We start from the raw sequence: 15,182 nt of genomic DNA on the forward strand, positions 1-15,182 counted from the left end.
AGACAGAAGGTAAGAATTTTTTTAAAGATGATTGGATATAGATGACTTTGAGGTCCCTTCTAATTCTAACTCCTATTAATCCTGGATCTTGTTTTACTTTGTCTGGTCCTCCTTCCTAGGCGTGATATCCTGTCAGAGCTAGTCCTGGCTTCATTTGCATTTGTCTACTTGTGCCTTCAGTTTGGGAGTTCTGGTTTGCTAGGGGGACTTAACTTAGAATATTATAGTAGATCTGTATAAGGAGTGTGGGTGATCTGAAAGTATGGTTCCCAGAGCACTTTGTTTTACTGGATTGGTCAGCTAATTCAAAGCGTTGCAAATTAGCTGTAAGTGAAACAAATGAATCAAGTAATCAGTGATTTTGCTTAATTATTTGCCCACAAGAAGACAAGGCTAGTATAAATATGAAGTAGCTTTTTCCTGGCCCTCTGCTAACCAGCTTTCTAGCCTGCCTTCTAGGCCTGAAGGAAGAGCCTTATTAAGTCCCATTGCTTTCTTGCATTTGGGGGAAAGTAGACACGTGTGACTTTTTAATTAATGGAATGTTTCCATATATGTCTCCCCCAGGTAAATCTGAAGGTTTCCGCGATGATTGTAGCCCAAAGTGTAATGTCTAGGAAATATTAAAAATGATTAAAATTTCTAATAATGAGGCCTCCAACAATGACATCAGTGATCCTTTCCCTGAGCAGTCTCTGTTATTCTGAGAAGTCGTTGTTCCATTAATGAAGCAATTTCAATGGTACCATGTATTCTCCCTAGAGTGACAACTTGGGGTGAATGATAGCACACAGAAGGGATGGCTGAAGGTATAATGGAGAAACAATTAGGCAGGAAGTTCACAGCTTCAGATTCCCAACCTTTTTACCTCCATGACCTGGAGTCACCTCTTTGAGGTTCATTTTCACATTTGAAAAATGACGAACTTGGATCTGATGATCACAAATCTAGAGCTGAAAGGAACCTCCGGGCTATCTAGCCTACACCCCCTCATTTTATAGATGAGGTAATTGAGATCCAGTGAATCCATTGACTTGCCCAAGGTCACACAGTATCTGGAAAGCCCTTTCCAATTCTAAGTTTTCATGATAATAAGATGTCTATTGAAAAAATTCTAAATGAAACAAAATGATTGGAAATTTTGAGATCAGGAGTGAAGGTCCAGATCTAGGATCCCACAAGCTCAGTCTACATAGGAGACTGGGGGTTTTAGCTTCTTAGGGAAACTCTGTCTACTAGGAGGAGTCTTATAGTTATTGCTGGGCAATATCCTTGAACATAGAATGAGAACAAGAAGGGACTTGTAGTCTGAAGACCTTAGTACTAAACTAAGTATCTCATTGGTTTTAGTTCTACTCATTCTCTCTAGAGGCATGGACTTCACTCCTACCACTTCAATATATCATAATTTGGCTCCTTTCTGAGGAGAGCAACACTGTAGAGTAGAAGGATAATACAAAATATTCAATGTAAAAACTCATGCCTATGTACTAATTCTCTCTTCCATCCTTATTTCCTCGCCACTTCTATTTGACCATGAACTCCTTGAGATGGAGGACTATCTTCTGCTCTCTTTGTGCAAATGTTTAGCACAATGCCTAGACTAATTTGTTGTTCAGTGCTTTCAATTGTATCTGACTCTTTGTGACCCCATTTGGAGTTTTCTTGGCAAAGATACCGCAGTGGTCTGCCATTTCCTTCTCCGGATCATTGGATAGATGAAGAAACTGAGACAAAAAGGACCAAATGACTTTTAATAGGGTCATACAGCAGGTAAGTGACTGAGGCTAGATTTGAATGGAGGAACATAAGTCTTCCTGATTCCGGGTCCAGTACTCTATCTACTTCTCTCTGCCCAGCACATAGAAGGTGCTTAACAAATACTTGGCAGTTGATGAAGGGAATACCTTCCTTGTGGAGTCGAGGCTTGAATCTTCAATATCATTAAGTTTTTATCAGAACTAAGCTTTATGAACTCACATTTTTAGTCTGGATTTCAGTTCAATATGAGGAAGCACTTTCTAACAATTAAGAGTGGTCTCAAAACATAATGGGATGGAGGGCAGCTAGGTAGCCCAGTGGATAGAGTGCTAGATATGGAGTTGGGAGGATCTAGAGTCAAATTTAGCTTCAGACATGTCTTAGCTATGACCTTAATTACCTAGTCTTTGTTTCTCTCTTCTGTCTTAAAATTGATATTGTGAGAATTTATTTTTCATATACTGTATTAATTCCTCTATATTGGAGAAAATCAATGTGTATTTCTATGTCTGGGATCTGGGTCATAGATATCATCTAGTCTACTTTTTGCCTTTTCTTTGTCCTTGAGAATCCCAAAGAACATCTTCCTTTTAAACAGAATTTGCTTAATAAATGAAGAGAAGAAGAGGTTTTTTTTGGAGTATGTGACTTGTCCAACTGTAGGTATAGGGAGGGGTAGATAGGTTGATGGACCATCCCTTAATTAGTTATTACCAATGAAATATATTTTGGGATGATCAAGGGAGGGGGGTGTATGATGATCTCCTAAAAATCTATTTGTTAGGTTGCCTGACCCAGCTTAGGTTGTCCTTGGTCCCGAGAGAACCATGGAGACCTAGGTCACTTTAATGGGTATGATACTGGCTTAACCAATAAACCTGATATAATCAATAAACTCATATGGTTTTCCCCAAACATTCTCTTGAGATAATTTTAATTGTAACCATACTAAGTCAGAAGGTAAGAGTTTTAGAAAAAAATGTAATGGGAATTCTTCAGGAGCTGCTGAGTTCCTCATCAACAAAAGGGTTTAAATAGGCACTACATGACCAATTGTTCAAGATTCTATAAAAGGAATTCCTGTATAAAGTAGAAGGTTAGATAGACTAGGTGTTCTCTTAAGTCTTTTCCAACGGTAAGACTCTGATTCAATGATTTTATGTCCCTTTTCATATGCCATTAACAAAAATTCAAATAAATTATATTCAAGTAGTATAACGTAAGTGCCTACTCTGAATGAAGCTTTGAGCCAGGCGTTGGGAGACAAAGACAAAAAAGAAAATGTCTGTCTTCAAGGAGCTTAAATTCTATAGAAGAGAAAGATCATGTACCCAAAAATGTAAATATAAAACTGTATGTAAAGGAAATTATTTTTGCTGCTGTTATTCAATCATTTTAGTCATGTCCAACTCTTCCTGATTCCATTTGGGGTTTTCTTGGCAAAGAAATTTCCTTCTCCAGCTCATTTTACAGGTTAAGAATGGAAGCAAACAGGGTTAAGTAACTTGCCTAGGGTCAAACAATTAGTAAGTGTCTGAGGCCACATTTGAACTCAAGTCTTCCAGAATTCTGGCCGGGTGCTCTATCTACTGTACCAACTAGCCACTTGTGAAGGAAATACAAAATTTTTTTGGATGGTGAGCAGAATTCGGACAACTGTGGAAATCAGGAAAGGTCTCTCATAAGAGATAACTCTAGAGTTGACACTACCAGAGATGTGGGTGAGGAAGGAAGAATATTTTAAGGGATAGAGACCACCCAATGTAGAGGTGGGAGTTGGCAAATACTTGTGGGAAATAGTAAGTAGGTCAGTTTGACTGGAATGTAGAAAGCATGATGAGGAGTACTGGCAAGTCAATCTGGAAAGATAGATGGGAACTGGTCTGTCTTGGGCTTAAAATAACGAATAGGGGCATTTTGTAGTGTATCATGGACACTATAGGGAACCACTAAAGATTCTTCAAAAGGGGGAGTGACATGGTGAGATTTGGGATTTAGGAATAACACTTCAGCACTTGTTTTCCCTTCTCTTAGTTTTTCTTTGTTCCTCTAAGATATGCAGAAATATGAGGGCCCTTCAAGATGCCCTTTTCTCAGGAAAAGAAACCTCTAGACTTACACCTTGCTCTTTCTCTTCTGGGACAATATGCCCAATTCTCATGCCCTTATCCTTTTAGTGTGACACTTCCCATAACAAAAATCAGTTTCTCTTCCCATATTCTTTGTTCTGATCATTATAGTTATTGAATAAAAGGGGAACAAAATCTAGGTACTATAAATAGTCAAGACCTTGGGGGCATGTGTCCTGTCAATCATTCAGTATTTGGATTCCCACTACTATGTAACTGTTACATCCAAGTCTCTTATCTAGACATATATGTCAATCAATCGTTGCCTTGGATCCCACTGAATCAGTTATACACTTTCCTTTCCCATCTCTTAGTGTTCCTTCCTTCCTTCATTATCATCTAAAATCATAATTTAAACACATAGTTTATATTATTAAATTCAAAGTAAAAAACAGAAACATTAATTTCATGGAAGGTGGATTGCACATACAAATCAACACTTAAATCCTATACTTTCAGGGGTGGAAACTTATTTCAGGCTGGAGCTATTTGTCCTTCTCTTTGATCTTCCAGTCATAGAATGGGAGAGAGAGAGCTGCAGAAGAGTTCAGTGTCTTATGATAGTCCTTCTTTTCTCCCCCATGAAATAGGAGCAAGACTCAGGCAGTAAACTCATGATGGGATTAGATAATTGTATAAAGTATCCAGGGATCTTCTTGGTCACAGCTGCATAGTCAAACAAGAACACTGTATGGGTTCCTATAGAACTCATTCAAAGAAGCAGGGTGATCCTGGGAAAAGAGCCCTGACCCTAGTAAGATCCAAGTTCAAATCTCACCACTGAAAATTGCTACTTTTGGAATCTAGGCAGAGGTGTTCTGGGAACAGGCTGATGGGAACAGCTTGTTAAATTTTCAGTATGAGCATTTACATCTCTGAAATTGGCAAATGTTGTTTAATTGATTTATAGACATAAGAAAGTGTTATAATGCAGATTAAATTTTTGTGTGTGGGTAAACTTTTTCATAGACAGATGTTAGATATTTGGTGGCATACCTTTGAATCTAGGTCTACTTAATGTCTCTGGACCTCAGTTTCCTTACCAAAATTGGTAAGATTTGGTTAGGTGGCCTGTGAGATCTGTTCCAGCTCTATGATTACATATCTCAATATATAAACCAGATTTGACAAAGAGAGCAAAGTTTGGATGATCCACATATGAGGTGCTTTCTGACTACCAAAAATCTAATGGTGATGACAGCCCCTTGGGTATAACTTTTTTGGATATTTCTCTTTTTCCTTTTCAAACTCTAAACCCATGCTGGAACATGATCCTGCTGTCCCAGTCATCTCAGAAGTCTATAAATGGAACCCTATTTGCTTAATGAGGGTATGTCATCAAATGCCTCATTCATTCTGTGTCTTGCTCTGGCTAGAAATCTTAGCTGCATCCCTTCTCCATTTCTTCTCTGCCAGGTCCATTTAATTTAAGCCTCTCTTAGCTCATAGAGGGAATGAGGGCTAGACCTAGAGACATGAAGACTCGAGTTCAAATATGATCACTACCTGTGTGATCCTGGGCAAGTCAATTAACTTCTATTTACCTCAACTTCTTCATCTATAAAATGAGTGTAATAACATATATCTCACAAGGTAGTTATGAAGATCAAAAAATATTTGTAAAACATTTTTCAAACTTTAAGGTACTTGATAAACAAAAGCTATGATGATGATGATGATGATGATGATGATGATGATGATGATGATGATATTAGTAATATAAAGGACTGGAACTTCATAGAATTGATATCTAGATCTGGGATCTTAGTGCCTTTCTTTCAATCACAGATTCTATAATCATTGAGTTTAACCAGCTTTTGACAAATCTGGGAAACTAGAATCCTAATATGTGACATTCCCAGCATGGCCCTAACTTTTGACCCCACATGCTCAGTAAACGCCTGATTCTTTTCTGTCTGATCATTATTCACAAACCCACAAGACTGCCATATGTGTGTGTGTGTGTGTGTGTGTGTGCACGTGACAGTAGTGACTTATAGAAATTTCTAATCTCTTAGGAATAGCTCACTAGATTTGGACATGGCTTTCCATTAGTGTTTTACTTGACTTTCTGTCCACTGAGATATCAATTTATGTGTGTGTATGTGTTTTTTTATTCTATTGTGTCACAGGTATTCCTTCCTTCTCTGATGCACATTTAACCATTAAGCTCCCTTTTTCATCTCCTGGAAACCAGGAAGCTTTGAAGGATGTTTAAGTTGTTACTAAAGGCTTCATATCTGATTTGTAAGTTCATTTCCCTGGGAATTTTGTGATAAAATGGATCTGTCCTAAAAAAAAAATCATTTCTTAGTATCTTTCACTCACAGGTGGAACATTTCTTGATTGAATTCAATATTTTACTATCAACTCTTTGCGTGACTGAAGCTCTGGCAGATCCACTCCCTCTTTTCTTTTCCTATAAAGCTTCAAATTCCTTAAAAAATGACCAACACCCAAAGTAAATATTTTCTTTTATTCATTTTTATTTTCTTTTAATTTTTTCTGGGTTATACATGTAGCGTGCAAAACATATTTCTATATTATTCATTTTCGTAAGTGAATAATCTTATAAAACCAAAAGCCCCAGATACATTCCCATATAAACAACTGAAAAATCATATGCTTTCATCTGAATTTTGACTCCTACAATTCTTTCTCTGGAGGTGGAGAGCATCCTTTGTCATAAGGCCCTCAGAATTATCCTGGATCATTACATTGCTGATAGTAGCTAAGATTACCACTGATGATTCCACAATATTGCTGTGTACAATGTTTTCCTGGTTCTTTTGCATTAGTTCATGTAGGTCTTTCCAATTCTTTCTGAAATCATCCTGATCATTTCTTACAGCACTATAGTATTCCATCACCATCATATACCACAATTTGTTTAGCCATTCCCCAATTGATGGACATCCTTTTTGTTTCTAATTCTTTTCCACCACAAAAATAACAACTATAAATATTTTTTGTACAAATAGATCTTTTCCCATTTTTTATCTCTTTGGGATACAGACCAATGGCGGTATTATTGGATCAAAGAGTAGGTATTGTTTTATAGTCCTCTGGGCACATTTCCAAATTCCCCCCTAGAATGGGTTGGGTTGATTCACAACTCTACCATCAATGGACTAGCATCCCAATTTTCCCACATCCCCTACAACATTTATAATTTTTCCTTCCTGTCATATTGGCCAATCTGATAGGTGTGAGATGGTACTTCAGAATTGTTTTAATTTGCATTTCTCTAATCAAGAGGGACTTAGAACATTTTTATATGAATACTGACAGCTTTGATTTCTTCATCTGAAAACTACTTATTCATATCCCCAAAGTAAATATTTTCACACTACTTCTTTAAATATAGTATTGGTATACTATGTAAAGTAAGTTTACTGCTGTTGTTTCAGTTGTGTCTCGTTTTTCATGACCCCATTTAGGGTTTTCTTGGTAAAGATACTAGAGTGGTTTGCCATTTACAGACGAAGAAACTAAGAGAAATTGGATTAAGTGACTTGCTCAATGTCACATAGTAAGTGTTTGAGATCAGATTTGAATTCAAGTCTTACTGACTCTAGGTCTGATGCTCTACCCATTGTGCCATCTAGCTGTCCTAAGTCAATTACTGTCCCCTTTACTTTCTTTGACTATATCAGCTATTGGATGGTGGTGCTGGTCATGGAAATTAATTGGTTAACGTCTAATCTTTTCTATAATGCCATAAAACATCTTTTTTTTCTCCTTCCCTTTTCCCTCCCTCCCACTCCCATTAGTATTATGCAGTTTGACTAGTGTGCCCTAAATTAAATTAGGAATATACTTCATGTAATTGTTCTACTTCATATTCTACGTCTGAGCTGCTTGTTCAAATATCGGCAAAGCAAAGTTTGGGGTCATTTCCTAGGCAAGACGTGTCAAAGTCTTTTGGAGGTGACTTTGGTTGGCTTCTACTGCTTTCCATGTAGAATCTTTCACTGGCTGTCTTTTCTCCAAATCACACCATTGTTGAAACTCCGTCTGACTTCCTTCTGTGTTCACTACTTACTATAGGTTAAATTCCTTTATAGTTGTCTTTCTCTTACCAGTACGACCCAGTGACTTGATACAGATCATGTAGCACAGTAATATATGCAGAAATTGAGTTTGCTTCTTAATTAAATTTTATTTTAAATTAGCAAATATATATTTGTTCTTTCTTCCATCTCTTCCCCACTGGAAAAGAAAAGAGAACGCTGGTAACAAATATGCTTAGTCAAGCAAAACAAATTCCTATATTGACTCTATCCAAAAATGAGCATCTCATTTTACATATTCAGACTAGTAGCCCTCTGTGTCAGGAGGTGTGTAGCATCATCATCATTGGTCCTCTGGAATTATGGTCGATCATTGCATCAATCAGAGTTCTTCCTAAGTCTTTCATAATCATCCATTTTCAAAGTGTTGTTGTTACAGTAGAAATTGTTCCCCTGATTTGGGTCCCTTAACTCTGCATCAGTTTATCCATGTTTTTCCAAGTTTCTCTAAAATGGCCTTTTCTTAATTTATTACAGTTTACTTATATTGTTATGTTTATGTACCTTAATTTGTTCAGGCATTTCCCAATTGATGAACATCCCCTTTTTCTTCCAGTTCTTTGCAACCACAAAAGAGTTCTTATAAATATTTTTGCACATATGAATCCTTTTGCTCTTTCTCAGAGTTTAATTGATTTTGCTTTTAATCATCCATGTCCTTTCCTTCATGGGACACTTCCATTTACTAACATTTCTCAGCTCAAATGTGTATTCCTAGAGATGAATTGTACCATGGCTCTGAGGGAAGTGTCCCTTGTTCACATGCATCCTGGAATCAAAGTTTCAAGATTTTAAAAAAGTTTTTCTATGAAAAAACAAACTGTGCTATTCCTTTTGGAATCTCAGCCTTCATAATCTCATTGGATCTTGTCAGCACACTGACTTTCTCATTAGTTACCGGTTTGGGTGTGTAAAGCTCTTACTTCACTGGCTATTTTATTTCCATCCAGGCATTATGACTAAAATTTGGGCAAGCTGCCCATCCCTAGGTGACTAGATCTACGGCTTAGCTTTTGACTTCCTCATCTCGATAGTTTAGGGTTCTCAGAGGTATATATGACTGAGACAAAGAGGAGGATACTTTCCCCCCAAGTGTCAATTTTGACTCTTTGAAAGGAGAACTCAGACAAATTATATCTCTATATCTTTATATACATGCATGTACATGCACACATACACATATATTAAAACTGTTATCTTCTGTCTTAGAGTCAGTACTGTTTATTGGTTCCAAAGCAGAAGAGTGGTAAGGATTAGGGATTGGGGATTAAGTAACTTGCCCAAGGTCACACAGATATGAAGTTTTGATTTGATTTTGATTTGATTTGAACCTAAGACCTCCCATATCCAGCCTTCTCTCTCTATCCACTGCCCCCTTGTCTTAGTATTGGTTCCAAAGCAGGCAAGAATTAAGGGTTGGGCAATTGGAATAAAGTGACTTGCCCAAGGTCACATATTTAGGAAGTGTCTGAGGCTAGATTTAAACCTTCCACCTCTAGTCTGACTCTCAATCCAGTGAGCCCCACAAATACTAATATTTTTTAAAAATTATTTTATTTATACTTCCAAATTCTCTCCCTCTCCCTCCCATTCCCTCACCTTGAGAAGACAAAAATAAAAACTATTTCAAATATGTAAATAAATAAACAAATACAAAACAAATTTCCTCATTAGCCATCTTCCAAGAAAGAAAGAATGAAGTACGGAAAAGGATGCTTTTGGCGAGACTGACATTATGTAAAATGCTATGGTAAAACTAGACAGCCTTAGCCCAAAGAGACCAAGGAGAACTTGTTACTTCCAGATAAAACAATGATATGCTTACCCTTGCTTGCTTGTTTAATTTCAACAATGCATTTTCTTTCCTATTTTGCCTTTCTTTGAACATTCCAGAGGCCCCCACTGACATTACCGAGTCTCAGTGGTCCATCTTTGAATGTTTCAATGAATGATGTGAACAGTTCAATAGATGCATTCATCTACCTGATTTTAATGCTCTATCTTCCCTGTATTTGCCTTTCATATTTCTTTAAGTTTCTTTTTAAAACTTCCTTTGTTCAACCTCTATAAAAGTTCTATTTGACCAGAGCAGACTTGGAATCTGTGTTGAATCTCTTCCATGTTGCTAAATGTAATCAATAAAGGAAATATATCTTAGCCATCCATTTAGCAAAGTATTGCCGGGTAATTTCTTTGACAGTATTTTTCACTCTGCCTAGACTTTTAGAGCTAATGTAGGGGATTACATCATTTGTCCTGACTAGCTTTCCCTATCAGATAGTGAGTCCTTGCTACGTTTTCCCTGTCTCCAATGTATCTTAATTCCCCTAATGGTAAAACTGGACGTTGAAGAGAGGGAAGGGGGAGGGGAAGTAAACATTTATTTAAAGGCTTGATTATGTTCTCTCCTGAGATCTCTCATAACAATAATTCCCTCATCACTGGTCAATATACCAGGATGAAGGTAGCATGGTGTGGTGAAAAGCCTAGTGGGTTTGTATTCAGAGATCTTCGGTAGCTAGGTGAATAGTGCAGAGTAATAGTGGATAGAGTAATGAATTTGAAGACAGGAAGATTCATCTTCTTCCTGAGTTCAAATCTGGGCTCAAACACTAGCTATGTGACTCTGGGAAAGTTTAAGTGCAATTTTGACTCAATCTTTTCATCTGTAAAACGAGCTGGAGAAGAAAATGGCATATTGCTCCAGTATCTTTGCCAAGAAAGTCCCAGATGTAGTCACAAAGACTTAGTCATCACTGAACAACAAAAGTCCGAGATTCTGGGTTCAAATTTCTGGAACTATCTGTACAACCTTGGACTACTTACTTCCCCTCCACTGGACTTCATTCTTCTATTCTAAGAACTAGATTCTAAGTTATTCTGTTGTTGTTAAAGTACATTTTTTATGAAGTTTCTGCTTTAAAAAGAAAGGCCAAATTCTCTTAATTCCCTCAGTGACTATCATATATTCAGGATTAAATTTAAAACCTGTTTGCTTATTAGAGCTACAATTCAAACTCACTAGAACATAAGTTCCAAAATATATTTAAATAAATCTAGGCTTTTAAAAACAGAAACAAGATTGTTTTCATATTCTTCATTTTCTTAATGACCAACGGTGGCAAAGAATTGCCTGTATCTGCACATATCCCAATAGAGAACATAATCCAATATAAAGCTTTCTGTGGAATTAACATTTTTGTGCATAGAATCATAAAAAGGTTAGAGCTAGAAGGGACCTTAGAGATAATCTCTTCCAATACCTCCATATGCCTCTCACATTGTTGTTGTTCATCCTTTGTTTCCAAAGAGGACCAATGACATTACCAGAGAATGTCCTGACTTGAGCATGAATTGGATTTCAATGAGGCAGGGATGCTTGAAGTCATCAGCCTCAGTGTTTCTTCCAAAGTCATCAAAGTCCAGCATCAAGACAAAAGTTGGAGTGACTGATGATGGTCTGGGATGCAGTGGATGACCTCAGAATCTCACCAAACTCTAAGTGCTCCTCAGCTCCTGTTTCAGCCAGCTTCTTGGGCCATTGGAACAAATGGTTCTCATCTGCTCATTCTACCTTGAGGTTTTCATATGCTTGGGGTAGATATCCCCGCAATTCACTGACAGCTTTGGGTCCTGTTGGTTACCCTCCACCTAATTTAGCCTGTCTATTTAGATGGCTTTCCTGGGGCCTGGCTGCTGGGCATCCTATGTAGCTTCTTAGAGCTACAAGTGAGAGTTGGGTGAAAGATGGACCCCAAAGGTAGAGGAGCAGCCCTGAAAAGGGCTTGGCAAGCCCTTACACCTCTAGGCTTCCTTGAACATCACATTCACCTTTCCTCTCATATATAAAGCAACTGAGTTGCTTGCTTGCCTGAGATAAAACCACTAGTAAATGGTAGAATTAAGATTAGGTTGCAGATTTCCTGACCTCAGTCCATTCTTCTTTTTATTAGGCTACTGCTGCCTCATACCTTTAATGAATGCTTTGCCTCCCGTATCACACACTGCTACAAAGAGAGTGTTTTTTCTTGACAGGAAATGAATAGCGATGGATAATATTTGTATAATGCTTACTATGTGTCAGGCACTGTGCTAACTTTGCAGTCATATCATTTGAGCTTTAAAACAACTTTGAGAAGAGGGTGCTATTGTTAGTCCTATTTTACAGAGCAGGAAACTGAGGTAAACATAGCTTAAAAGTGACCAGTCTCTGGTCACACAGTATCTGAGTTTGAATTTGAATTTAGGACTTACTAACTCTGGGGCCAATACTCTGACTATTGTGCTACCTTTCTGCCCCTAAAGGGACATGATTGTACATTGTATTAATGGTGGCTTACTTGTAGATACTTACTATCGAGATGCTTGTAGGTACTTACTATCGAGATTCTAGTACCACTATACTTTGGAGATTGTATCTAAAATATTGTGTTCAGTCCTAAATGCCACATTTTAGCAAGGGCATTGGTAAATTATGAGTAACTAAGGAAGGGAAACCAGTATGGTGAAGGACTTTGAGATTTCCAATCAATTGGAAGAACTTGGAACATTTAGCCTGGATAAAGGAGGACAGAGGGAGGCCATGATAGCTGCTTCATATGTACGAAGAGCTTCCACAATGGAAGAAGATGAGACTTATTCTGTTTGACTCCAAAGAGAAGAAAAATAGTAACTGGGAGTTAGGTAAAGGATGAGGGAATTGAAGAGGGGAGAAGGGAGGAAGAGAAGGGGAGAGAGAAGGGGGAGGGAGGAAGGAAGAAGGGAGAGATTCAAATTGAAGTCAAGAAAAAACTTCCTAAAAATTAGAGCTATCTCAAAGTGGAATGGACTGCCTTGAGAGTTAATGGATTCCCTCTCATTAGAGGTCCTCACATGGCAACGAGATAACTTGGAGATATTATAACATGGACTCTTATTCAGATATGTGTTGGACTAGAAAATATCTGTGGTTCCTTCTAAGACTTAAGATTTTCTGCTCCTGTGCCAAGGGAAACTTTTCAGGGAATGTTACAAAATGGTGCCAATAGGGTACACTCAACATTTGTTATGTATTCTCAAAAAGAATCACATTGCTTTGTAACAGTCCTTTTAGTCTTCCTCATTTAACTCTATCACTTCTCTATGCAGCTATTTTAAACCTCTTCTCTCCTCAATCTCTTTACCCTCCTCCCAACCCCTTAACAGAAAAGCTCACCTCCTACTTTGCTGAAAAAATAAAGACCATCCATAATGAACTCTTTCTCTGCCCCCTACCTTAACTTGTCTTATCTCCATCACCTCCTGTTCTCTTTTCATTTCCTCTTTTATCTGAGTAAAAGAGGGACCTTCATTTCCCTTTCTTATTTTCTCTTTCTGATTATTCCCATCCTTTCTCTTAAATTAGATCTCATTTTCAATTCCTGGCATCTTCTCTGCTGCCTATAAAAGTGTCCAAATTTCTCCTACATTAAAAAAAAATTTCACTAGATCCTACAGTTTTCTTAAGGAATTATCTTGTTCCTTTCCCCTGTTCAGAGCCAAATTCTAGAAAGGATTTACTTTGGGTCTCTATTTTGTCACTTCCCATTCAGTTTTCCTTACCCCAGCAGTATGTGGGTTTTAACACTACCAGTTCGAAATGAAGTTGCTCTCTTTAAGGTTACAAAAAATCTCATAACTGATAAGCCCATTGTTTGGTTATTTTCAGTCATGTCTGACACTTATTGACCCTTGTTGAGGTTTTCTTAGCAAGGATACTGAAGTGATTTGCGATTTTCTTCTCCAGGGCAAATAGACTCAAGTGATTTTCCCAAGATCACACAGCTTTTAAGTGTCTGAGGCCAGATTTGAATTCAAGTCTTCTTGACTCTAGGCACAACATTCTATCCACTGAACCACCTTGCTGCTCAACTGACAAACCCAATGTCCCTTTTCAATCTTTGTTATTCTTGATTCTTTCTCCACTTTTGACACAGCTGACCACTGCTTCCTCCTGCATATTTTCAGAGTATAATGAAAGAAACACTTGCACTGAAGTCAGAGAATCATGGATCAAATTCCAACTTTAATGAGTTACCTTGGGGAAGTCACTTAACTTCCATGGTTCCAAATTTCTACATCTATAAATGAGGCGTGGAATTAAGGGATTATGAAGTCCCTTCTAGAGCTATGATCCTATTATCCTCCCTTGGTGTCTGTGACATTGTTCTCCTACTAATGCTTCTTCTCTTGTTGTTGTATGATCATCTGTCTCTGATGCTTGGGGTGTAGATTATCTAATAAGGATTCATCTCTGACTCTTTCCCTACACAAAATCCCATCAGTTTATTTGTTAAATTATTTATTTGTTTGTTACATTAAAATTCTCAGATAACTTCCTCCCTTCCCTCCCCACCCTAGAGAAGGCATCATTTGACAAAAAGATGTATAACTATTTCTTGCTTATTTCCATTTCTCAGTTCTTTCTCTGGAGGTGGACATACACTAGTTATTCTAATTAGTTTATATGTACTGGAGTCTGTATATAGATGGGTCCCAAACCTCTACTTCTATAACCTTCAATCTATTTCCTGAACTTCTGTCATGCATGGCTAACTATCTCTACCTTGTTTCTTTGGCAGTTCAAGCTCAATAGTTCTAAAAGGGATCTCAAATCTCCAATCTCCCTCTCCCCCTCCCCCTAATATACCTAAACATATCTTTTTGCCTTATTTCCCCCTTAGTTCTGTGAGAGTACCAGCCACTGATATTTGCAAAGTTGGAGTAATTTCCAACTCTCTAATGCCCTAAATATGGTCCCTTGCACATTCTTGTCAACTCTATCTTCCCAATGTAACTCAAATTCACCCCATTTTCTCTGTCCATTTAGGGTCTCTTCATTTCTCTCCTTTACTATTCCAATAACTTCTTGATTACTTAAAAAAAAAACCCTTACTTTCTGTCTTGGAATCAATACTGTATAGTAATTCAAAAGCAGAAGAGCGGAAAGGACTAGACAATAGGGATTAAGTGACCTACCCAGGGTCACACAGCTAGGAAGTGTCTGATGTCTGATTTGAACCCAGCACCTCTCATCTCTGGGCTTGATTCTCAATCTGCTAAACCACCTAACTGTCCTCTCCTTGATCAGTTATATTTCTTCTAATCTCTCACCTCTCCAAATGTGTCCTCCACATTTGCTGAATGAACATTCTTTAAAACTCATGTCCAGCCATTTCAATCTCTTACTCAAAGATCTTTA

The sequence above is a fragment of the Monodelphis domestica genome, chromosome 4 (assembly GCF_027887165.1).
Source record: "Monodelphis domestica isolate mMonDom1 chromosome 4, mMonDom1.pri, whole genome shotgun sequence".
In the NCBI taxonomy this organism is placed as follows: Eukaryota; Metazoa; Chordata; class Mammalia; order Didelphimorphia; family Didelphidae; genus Monodelphis; species Monodelphis domestica.